The sequence below is a fragment of the Daktulosphaira vitifoliae genome, unplaced genomic scaffold, assembly GCF_025091365.1.
Source record: "Daktulosphaira vitifoliae isolate Bord-2020 unplaced genomic scaffold, ASM2509136v1 Scaffold_2, whole genome shotgun sequence".
NCBI lineage: Eukaryota > Metazoa > Arthropoda > Insecta > Hemiptera > Phylloxeridae > Daktulosphaira > Daktulosphaira vitifoliae.
The window spans coordinates 35,406,279-35,414,095 of NW_026099573.1; the positions used below are offsets into that span (position 1 = coordinate 35,406,279).

General features: G+C 24.7%; 1 long non-coding RNA gene across 8 annotated transcripts; it reads right to left on the reverse strand.

The window, feature by feature from the left end:
* Positions 1-281: 281 nt before the first annotated feature.
* Positions 282-7,613, reverse strand: LOC126899842 (uncharacterized). Of its 8 annotated transcripts, none has more exons than XR_007702708.1 (10): positions 7,307-7,613; positions 7,002-7,245; positions 6,794-6,934; positions 6,545-6,611; positions 5,217-6,011; positions 4,197-4,363; positions 3,864-4,109; positions 3,479-3,784; positions 3,151-3,420; positions 282-871 (listed from the first exon to the last, which is right to left on the reverse strand). It is a non-coding gene; the product is annotated as an uncharacterized LOC126899842 (long non-coding RNA). The 8 variants fall into 8 exon arrangements; XR_007702712.1 differs by having other exon boundaries at positions 3,479-3,519; positions 3,635-3,784; positions 7,002-7,613; XR_007702711.1 differs by adding an exon at positions 4,754-4,997 and having other exon boundaries at positions 4,197-4,277; positions 7,002-7,613.
* Between the last annotated feature and the right edge of the window lie 204 nt (positions 7,614-7,817).

The window sequence follows — 7,817 nt, forward strand, 5'->3', positions numbered from 1 at the left end:
AACTTCAATAAAATTTAAAAAAAGTATTAAAGCATATTTTAGTATTTCCTTTTAAATTAAACACACCGAATTGATTTTTTTTTTATGCTTTAATACTAAATTACTGCAAAATAAAATCTGATACTTTGATTGTAGATTATATTCAATGGAGCTAATTATTTCACACTAACTTTTACGCTATTTAAATATTTTTGTATTTATTTGTCACAAGTCCCCAGCCTAATTATTATTATTTATTTTTTGTTCAGGAGGTACAGTAATTATAAAAAATAATAGCAATATAACACAACGAAAATCATTTATTAGTTTCTCTTCAATATTATTATTATAAAAAGATTTCATCTTAACTATTATCTTATGGGCTATATATAATGACGAGGTTTAGAATTATCACTTATTTTTTTAAAAATATCCTTAATAAAAATTAACGACATTGATAGTGAATTTGTAGAAAAAGTCTTGCAGGTGTTCAATTTTTCAATATGCCATTTTAGAATTTGATGAGCAGCCCTATTAGTCGATTAGTTCTTCAAGCGTTCGTTCGATTGTAAAATACGCCGTTGATTTATTCTATTTCGCTTTGTTTTTGACTTGTTGATGATTTTTACTGTGAATTAGTAAACTTCTTTGTTTTAAGAACTTTTTCTATATATTTGTAATATTAATTTATTTAAAATGGACATTTTAACTAATCGCAATCAAAACGTTGTAAATCATGAAGGGTATCAGTATGTTTTTGATAAAGTTCTTGCTAATGGTGTAACTGAATCCTATCGTTGTCGTAGAAGAGAGCTCAATTGTAAAGGTCGTATCCATATTACTGATGGCAATATTGTGGTTCGAGGTGTACATGGTGGTCACGAAGAGTCACCTGGTGGCATAGAAGTACGAATGATAATTAGAAAAATATAACACAATGAAACTAATTTATTACAGAGTTAATGAACAAATCTGTATGTAGGATTTCCAGAATAAAAAAAAATTAGTTGATAAAGATCAATTTTATTTTTTTGGGGGGAGATTCGAAAAATTTTCTAATAAAATAATTATCCTCGTTACGTCATTTAAATCGCAACTCGAAATAATTTTAAAGTTGCGAAATTCGTAAATAAATAAATGAATTAAATTTGATTTTCAAAATTTTAATTTACACAACATTTTTATGAATAGATTACAATTTTGGGACAAGGAGCTCGAGTTACCCCACTTTAATAAGAGTGGTTATATAGGGCGTGTATTTATACACAGAATAAGCTGCACCCACGCGCGCTACATACCCACTCCACGTGTTAAAACTCATAACTCAATAAGTATTTAATATTTACTTGTTATCGACCCATTAAAATTTTTTTTAAGAAAAGAGTTATAAAATGGCTATATTGAAATTTTGAAAAAATTAAAAACTTTATTTTTAAAAACAAATATTTTTAATGAGTCCTTAATTAAAAAAAAAAGTTAAAATTAACGCGAAATATTTGTGATCATAAGTAATTAAATATGTCAATATCTGTTGGGACCCCTATAGAGGGTGATTTTTTTATCATAACCCACTCAATTACTTGCAGAATANTATACAGGGTGATTTTTTTATCATAACCCACTCAATTACTTGCAGAATAATAATAATTTAAACATTTTTTTTTTCATTATCTTTAGTTACACATTATTCTTGAATTTTTAACTATGTAATACTTTTTAAGTTTATCCCTTATGCCTTGGAGGGGGGTCAACTTTGTTTTTTTAAATGATAATACATATTTTATTAACAATCCGTGACTGTGATAGCAATATCACAAAAAAAACAATTAGCTACCTGTATTTGTAATCCTTATGTATTATACCTATATATTAACTCAAAAATGTGAAACTTTAAATGTTTATATCTAATAAGCTAATAAAGTTATATTAAAAATTCAAATGCCATTTACTATTAAATTAAAAACTCAAACATTTTATTAAATTAAAAATATGTGTTACCATTTAAAAAAACAAAGTTGACCCCCTTCCAAGGCATAAGGGATGAACTTAAAAAGTATTACATAGTTAAAAATTCAAGAATAATGTGTAACTAAAGATAATGAAAAAAAAAATGTTTAAATTATTATTATTCTGCAAGTAATTGAGTGGGTTATGATAAAAAAATCACCCTGTATATGTACATAAAATAATGAATTTAATAAAATTAAATACCTGAATAAAAAAAATTATCAGTTTAACATTTTTCTATTTTCCAAACTTAATATGCTATAGAGGGCGATGTTGGGGAATAATTAAAAATTTTTCTGATAAATTATAATGCTCTAGGAGTAAACCACAAAAAAAATGTAAAGACTAAGTTGAGATTAATTAAAAAATCAAAGTTCATTTGAAGATATTAAATTTAATTATTTTCTTTGATGTTTTCCTCCAATCACAATAGTCAATAAAATTAATCATACTAAAAATACATGGGAAATAAAGCAAAAGTGGCAAAAATCCTTAATTCCATAAAAATTAATGTAGATATAGTAAATTGAAATTGTATTGTCTTATAACTTAATTTTATTGCTATAATTTTATATGCCAAAGAGAGTTAAAAATTTGTTTTCTAGTCAAAATTGTTTTAACCAAATTTTACTTAAATCACTTTTGCTTTAACACTTACTTAGAGTAATAGATAATCATTGAACAAATTATAATTTAAAATTTAGTGTTTTTTTTAAAATTTGATTTATAATCTCATCTTAATTTAATGAAAAAAGTTACTACTACTTCTACTACTAAAAAAATGTAATAAATAAATTAAGAGAGATGATATCATTACAGATATCATAAAGATTACACCATTATATTGAGCAAAATTATTAAAATTATAAGATTACTTAAACAAAAAGGATTTCCTAGATGTTTTAAATTGTTTATTTGTTCTAATTTTCTATTTTTGTATGCTTACCAATATCCAAAAAATAAAACCAATAAAAACACATTTTAGCAGTTTTAATATATTTTTTTACTTTTATTATTTAAAAAACAGGTTGCTGCTACAGTCACAAATATTAAAAAAAGAGCTGCAGAAACAATGGAGTCACCAGCTGTGACAATTAATCAATGCATAGGTAAAATATTAGATAAATATTTTTATTGTAGTATAAATTTCATATGTTTAAATACTTGTTAGAAAACATGACAGTTACTGCAAAAGGAAGTCTTAAATCAATGAACAGCCTTAAAAAGACCATCAGGAGAGTCAGGTGACAAAATGGTCCTGAAATGCCAACTGCTCCACTGACATTAATAGATTTGGAAATTCCAGAGAGCTTCAAGATGTACGAAAGTGAGCCTGGCATTTATGAAAATTTCCTTCTATGCGACACTGGACCAGCAAGAAATAGGATTCTCATATTTGGTCGCATGAGAGGTTTAGAAGTAAAATGAACTATGCTAAGAATTTAATATAAGTATGAGATATTTACATAATATATATTCATTTGTTTTTTACCAGATTCTAGCAACATGCGATGAATGGTTTGTTGATGGAACCTTCAACATAAGTCCACAATTATTTTCACAAGTTTTTGTGATATTAGGTATTCGCAATGGAGGTATACATCCTTGCCTGTATACTTTACTTCCAAATAAAGAACAATCAACTTACCTACGGCTAATTGTTGAAATAAAAAACTTAGCACCAGGAATAATTGTTGGGAGCATATCTGTGGATTTTGAAGTGGCCATTCATAATGCCTTCAGAATAGAATTTCCCAATATAGAAATTAGAGGTTGTTTTTTCCATTTGTTGAAAAATCTTAAAAAACAATTAGGAATAGCAGGGTTAATGACGTAAGCTATTTATTATAAAATTATTAAAATTGTAATTTACTCACATAATTTATCCTTGTAGAGATTATAGAAATGACAGCGACTTCAATCTACATGCTAGAATGGTAACAGCTTTAGCATTCGTACCACCAGAAGATGTAGTCAGTTGTTTTGAAGAATTAAGTGAGATATTGGAAGTTACTTATCCAAGATTACAGCCAATATTGGATTGGCTTGAAACTTTTTATATTGGACTATTAAGAAGAGAAGGGGCGAGGAGGATACCTGCATTTCCTATACAAACTTGGAACCTTTATAATAGAGTTAATGCAGGACAAATGGTAAATATTAAATTGAAGTATATGAAATAAAATATAAATAATCGAAAGATTACTTACTTATCTAACTATCTATGGAACCTAGAGGTCATCCAAAACATATTTAAAATTCATTTAATACAATCATTCACAATGTTCATCCTGGAAGACATACATTTTTACAAGTTTTTAAACAGTAACAGCCATATTTTTGTTAACAAAACAGTGTAACCAATTGTAAATGTTAACTATAATACAGATATATAAAATTTCTGTTATCACAATTTTTTTTACTATAAAGATTTAAAAATTGAAACTCTCAGCATACCTTAGAATAATTAGTCAATAAAGACACAATACCAATATATTATTAAAATTTAAAAATCTAGATTTAAATGGGATTTAAGAATTATGAAAGCAATTGAATATATTTATACCACTAGATAACATAATTTAATATATTATTATTCTGTGAAAAATTGGTACATGGGTTTTTGAATTAAGCCGTCAATATAAAAATTCAACTTAATTAAATTAGAGTATAATATAAACCAGCTATTAGTGTATTGTTTTTCAAGAGCAGTTCATTAATAATAAACGTAAAATTTAATAATAATGCTAATTTTAGACTAACTTACTTATATTTATACTTATTGACTAATTTATAATTTCTTGATTTTAGAAAACTAATAATATTTCTGAAGCGGCTCACAGAAGATTACAAGCCCAATTAAGCATGACAAAACAACTATTTGGAAATTCATAATAGAGCTGAAAAAAATTCAGGCAGAACGCGATATTTATTATGAATTTCTGGTTGCTGGGAATGATCCACCTCCAACTAAAAGAGTTTTTGTAGAAGCCAGTAACAAAATATTGCGCCTAGTTCAAGATTACAGCAATAGAACGACAATAGAGTATTTAAGAGGCTTAGCCCATAATTTTTTAATTGATCACTGAAATAAATACAGAAATTAACGTTTTTATTAAATTATCAGAATTTTCATTTAAGCAAAACTAATAACAAAATGAGAGTAATTGTTTAACTTGACTGCGAGACTTAGAAAGTACATTAATAATTAGGTGAAAATAGGTACTCACGTATTACAAAATTAATAATAATCTGGAATTCTGACAAATTTACTGGAAAAAAATGAAGTACAATTTATTAAGATGTCTTAATAAACCATCATAAACAAACAAAATAAAAATATTGATGATTTTTTTATTGGTTTCTTTTAGTACGTTTCTTTAAATGTATCATTCATAAAGTATTTTTTTATGTTCATCCCTTTTACCTCATAAGGAAGTCAAATTTAATTTTCATAATAGCAATACACATAATTTATTGGCTTTTTTGTTAGATAATAATCTAATTAAGAAAATGACTGGTCAATAACAACTTTTGGACCACTATTTCAGATTTTATTAATAATTTACAGTAATGATTAAAGGTGAAGAGTTTGTTGCTGTTTTTATAACTAGACATTTCCAGCCATAGCACTCAGTAATGCTATTTAAACCTCGATTTTTAGCCTTTCTTATTTCATAAGTTAATGTTCAGTGTTTTTTAATCTCATCAAAGTTAAAAGACAACCCAATTGTGCTTAACCAAACTTTTGCTAATTCAGCTTCATCTATTTTAATTTTTATATTAAATAAATAAATGAATTGGATGTATTAGCATGAATATAAAACATAAATGTTTGACAATATTATTACTAAATGTTAAAATGAAAATGTGTAAAATTATTAATGTTTCATAGAAGTTTTTATTTTTTCTTTTACTTTCAATAGCACCTATATTCAGAAGCTGGTGTACAACATTTTTCCAACATTCCACTAATTTTCCTTTTGCATGGAATTATTTTGACTTGATGGTATAAAATATACTTTCTACGAGATAAAAATATTAATATTAAAACTCATTTTTATTTTTTAATGTTCACAAAAGCATGTATAATTCAGTTTTCTTAAAATATATATTATTAATAGAATTAAAATTAAACTTAAAAAAATTCCTATCAGTTAATAAAAGAATGCTGAGGTAACATGTATTAAAACTTTTATATACACAATTTTATTAATTTTGAACTAATTTGTTAAATTTATAAATATTATACTATGTTTTCATTTAAAATACATTGGTTATTAAAAGGGTAGGTAATTCAAATATCAAATAGATACAATAACCTGATTTTTTAATATTTATTTTAAACTATGTCTTAGTGTGTCCAAAGTCTGGTCACAATGAGATACCATAACTATTTTTAAAAAAAAGTTTTCTAGTTTGAAAAAATGCTTTAATTATTAAATTTATTGATAGGTATTTGAAAAATGTATTTATTATTATTATTATTATTAATTGATTATGATAATTTTTTGAAAAAAATGTAAATTAATATAATAGTTTTAAACCTATATCCTACTTCTTGTTCTTTTCGAAATATTTCAATGATAATTGAAGAAATTTTCCGAAATTAAAAATCAGTTCCCCTAAAACAAATATTTAATATAACATAAGTTTAATAAATAGAAATATTAAATTAGTATAAAATTAAAGGTCTATGATTATTTTATATAAGAACTATAAGTTTTCATGCATGTTAACTATTTTAACTTACACCCATACATATTTAATTTATAATAAATATTTAAAATAACATAGTGTATATTACCGAGCTTTGTCTTTAAATAAATAATTTATTAAGTCTCGTAAGTGTATTTTGAGCATCATTAGATAAATGTTCATGGTTTACTTTTGCATCAGTCAAAATAAAACGACCATAATTAGTTGAATAAATCAAGCTCATAATAGACTAAAAGTAATACATATTATTTTATAATTTGTCATACTTAAAGAATAAAATTTTATTAGTATATTACCTGCAAAGTCCATTCTATTGGTTTATATGTTCTATACTTGGAATTTGATTCAGTTAGAGATGAATATGAGGAAAATCTATTAGAATTAGTTTGCACATTTACACTATCATCACTTTTATTACTATTTAAAACACTTCCTACATTGATAATTCCATCCAAATTTTTATACTCTGTCATATGACAGCTATAATTATTTAAAAATCACCTATTTGTATTTAGAATAAAAATGTAACAGCCAAAACAACTAAAAGCAATAGTTGAATACTATAATTTAAAAAATGTACAAGTTAATGATATATAAGAACCTTAATAAAGTTAGTACTGATTTCCATGACTAAAGTAAAACTGCTGTATTACCACATTTTAAAAATTATAATACTTAAACTTATATGATTACGCCCCAAATTAACAAAGCAAACAAAATAGGAAATCATGATTTTAAGTTTAAATTAATTTGCAAATTCTAGGTTAGAGAACATGTAATATTATGTTTACAGTGATGTTTTGTCAGGTGAATATTTATTATCAGTGATTATCGCTTATTCACCCTTCTAAAAATAACCTTTTGTAATATTTTAAATGGAATATCAACAAGCGTTTTGATATAACAATAATTGTATTAGAACTAAACATTTCTAATGCTTAATNTGTATTAGAACTAAATATTTCTAATGCTTAATTAATATTCATTAAATGTTCAACATAACTTATAACAATGGCAAAGTTAACATGATTAAATTATTTTAACTCCTCAATTACTAAAAGTAATTTTATAATAACACTCAGTCTGATAAAATTAAAACATTTTGTTTTTAC